The following is a 3,495-nucleotide window of genomic DNA, read 5'->3' on the forward strand; positions in this document are numbered from 1 at the left end:
CTCAACCTCATCAACTCTCCAAAAACATCACATACAGCCCCTTACACCCCTATGTTCGGTCAAAATATTGACCCGTATAGAAAAAGCGCTTGTGTAAAAAACCCGTGTAGAAAACATCCCTATTTTCGGTCAAAATATTGACCCGTGTAGAAAACCCGTGTAGATAACATCACAAATAGGCTTGCTCGCCGAGCAGGGGTCTCAATGGAAAAATTTAATAAAAAAATGACACGTGGCATTGGTGTGGTCAACAGTCAAGCGCGTTTTCTACACGGGTCTATATTTTGACCGAACCTATGAGTGTAAGGGGTTGTATGTGATGTTTTTGGAAAGTTGAGGGGGTTGAGAGGTTGTCCTCTAAGTTGAGGGGGCTAGGTGAAAAAAAGTTACAAATTTAGGGGGTTGGGTGTCTATTAAACCTTTAATATATGTAGTAGTATTTTTATAATTATTGTACAACAAAATTTAATTGTTTAACAATCTAATCTTTTCTATCACATATAATTTATTAATCTTGTCAGAATAATTTTATTGAAAATGAAAAAAAAAATATGATGAATTATTATTGTAATTAAAATTAAAAATATGTAAGGATGTTATTACACAATATTTTTTATGAACACAATCTTTTAATTTATGATAATCAAAGAACTACCATAAATATTTTTTTATATCTTTAAACTCCTAAATAATTAAATAACAAAAAAACAGAATTTAATTTTTTATTTACTCTTCTACTAATTTTATTTTTCTCACTAACCCCACTAACCCCTATTTCAGCATAACCCACTAACGAAAAAAACATCCCATAATCCAAAACTCTAATTTCATTACTTCCTTTTATGGCGCCACTGATATCAAGCAGCCATGGCGAAGACGAATTTTCGAGCCAGACGAAAAGCTTCCTCCAACTCTCGATATGACATGGCACTTCCAGCAAACGATCTCGCGCCACTAGCAACCAAATCTACAGGTCCACCTGTTTCGTTGCTCCGCCGTCAACCGATTATAACTGCAACTTGGTGTTTATCCAGATTGGAATGAGATTTATTTGATGTATTTGATTATTTTGATTTAGGTGATGGGAGACCCGTATGGATTTAGTGCGCAGCTTAAGAAGAGACCTACTGAGTTCCGTCTTGATGGTGACTAATTCAATTTCACTTCCATTTGACGGTCACTAGTTCAATTTCACTTCAATTTGGAGCCGATGAAGATGATGTGGTGCAGTTCTTCTCAAATACTCTAGTTGATGCTGAATTTTTTTTCCAATTCTAATTGCCATTAATGGAGGATTTTGGTTTTCTCACTTTATACCTTTTTTATTAGGAAACGTTGTGATTATCGCAGTAGTTTTACACTAAATTTTTGCTAGTTCTATTGTACAGATATTCGGTTAGCCTATTGAATATGGTTTTGACAAGTGACAAAAAGGCAAGCAACACTAGGGAGAAGAACATTTTTTTATCTTCGATTTTTGCAGGTGTCAGTCTTTATTCCTCAGTGCTTCCGATTGAAGATGGTAACTTTACAGTGAAATCAACAGCTGGTGACATCCACCTCAATAATAGAATGGTGAACGGCTTTGTTCAAGAATTTAAGAGGAAGAATACAAAAGATATTTCTCGAATTCCTTATTTATTAAATTGTTCATGTTTTATTTTAGGATTTTAATCCATATTGTAATTTCTTTTTTATTTTAAAAAGAATTAATATTGTAATTTCAAAATATATATTAAATGATAATAAATATTTTACAATTCCATAGATTCTACGTAGCCAATAAAAAATTGTACATTTAACGCCGAAATGATTATCAGTATTATTTAATTAAAAATCTACAATAGATATTCTGTCATCTTAATTATGTTTTTTTATGACAAAATGAGGTTTTGTTAGTTCAAGATTTACTTTTTACAACAATATTATATTTTTAATGACAAACAAATATCATAATTATAAGCTAATACAATTCTATAATTTCAATCCTGTATTGAAATTCGTCACTTTAACTATATATTTAGATGACGAAAAATGAATTATGTCATTTAAATATTAACTATTCATGACGAAATAAAGTTTTATGTGACAAAACAGTTGTAATAATAGTGGCAAAATGAGCGTTACCAAAACAAAAAATACAGTGACACATCTTCTTATTCGTCATATAAAAATAAACAATTTATGACAAAGGTAGAATTTGTCATATATACATAATACCACGCTCCTACCATGACGATCACTGTCACGATAATTTTTTGTCATCTATTGTATATTATGATGCAAATTCATGTTTTCATGACAATTTTCGTGCGTCACAAAAGATCAAATTTCTTGTAGTGTCGGGTGCTTCTTTTTATACGACATCAAACCGTGAAATCGTGGAGAACTATTTAGTTGAAAACTATGGGAAGGTGTATCTCGCAGATGGTGAGCCATTGGAGATAGCCGGAATAGGTGATGTTCCTTTGAAATTAGAAAATGAAATGTTGTGGAAAATCAACCAAGTAAGACATGTGCCTAGGATAACAAAGAACCTTATTTCAGTCGGACATATTGATGAAAAAGGTCACAATGGGTACTTTACTAATGGATCTTGGAAAGTTAGCAAACTCGAGGTAATAAAACTGGTACTTTGTACATGACCACTAACACTAGTTTCACCCTTTTAAAGTAAAATTATAAGGATTTAGGTAAATATTACAATTCTTGCAAAAAAAAAAAATTATATGATGAATATTAAAAAGGATATTAGAAACGTACATCTAAAACATTATCACTACATGAAGGTTAACTAATTAGTTTTTTTAATATCAATTCTCACCATTATAAGATATTTCATGGAAACGGTAAAATCATAATTATTTTAAATAAGTTCAAAATATGTATAATTGGACCAATGTAATTGTAAATTATGTTATGATTTCAGTGGTCATTGCTTCGTATTTCTATATTGAATTCTCCCAATGTGAAGTTTGACTTAATTATTGCCCTTTGTACATATCTTATATGCAGATTCAGAAATCTTTACCATTGGGGTGGTGGCGCAGTTGGCTAGCGCGTAGGTCTCATAGCTTCTGAGTGATCCTGAGGTCGAGAGTTCGAGCCTCTCTCACCCTAAATCTTTTTTCCATTTGGGCGGACGTATTTTTATAACTAATATGATGTAATTATAGTTTTTATAACTAATATGATTTTCATGTAAAAAGCCTAAAAAAATTTAGCTGAAACTTTTTGGTATATTTGCAAAAAACCATAACATTTTTACACTTTTTTTTATTATTTTGAGTTCTACTTTTTTTATAATTTTAATAAATTAAAATTTAATTAAAAAATTATGTTATGTGAGTCTCTAAAATAAGAAATTGGTTTTTTAATGGAAAATAGATATAATAATTCATAAAAAAATAGATATAATAAAAATTAGTTGAAGAATGTTATGAAAATAATTATAGAAATATCTTCCTCGAATCTTTTTCCTATTTGGTCCGACGT

General features: G+C 30.5%; 1 non-coding gene across 1 annotated transcript; it reads left to right on the top strand.

Moving 5' to 3' along the window:
* Positions 1-3,035: 3,035 nt before the first annotated feature.
* On the top strand, positions 3,036-3,120 carry TRNAM-CAU (transfer RNA methionine (anticodon CAU)). The gene is given in 2 exon segments: positions 3,036-3,073; positions 3,085-3,120. It is a non-coding gene; the product is annotated as a tRNA-Met (tRNA).
* The last annotated feature ends 375 nt before the right edge of the window (positions 3,121-3,495 follow it).

The sequence above is a fragment of the Euphorbia lathyris genome, chromosome 7 (genome assembly GCF_963576675.1).
Source record: "Euphorbia lathyris chromosome 7, ddEupLath1.1, whole genome shotgun sequence".
Lineage (NCBI taxonomy): Eukaryota > Viridiplantae > Streptophyta > Magnoliopsida > Malpighiales > Euphorbiaceae > Euphorbia > Euphorbia lathyris.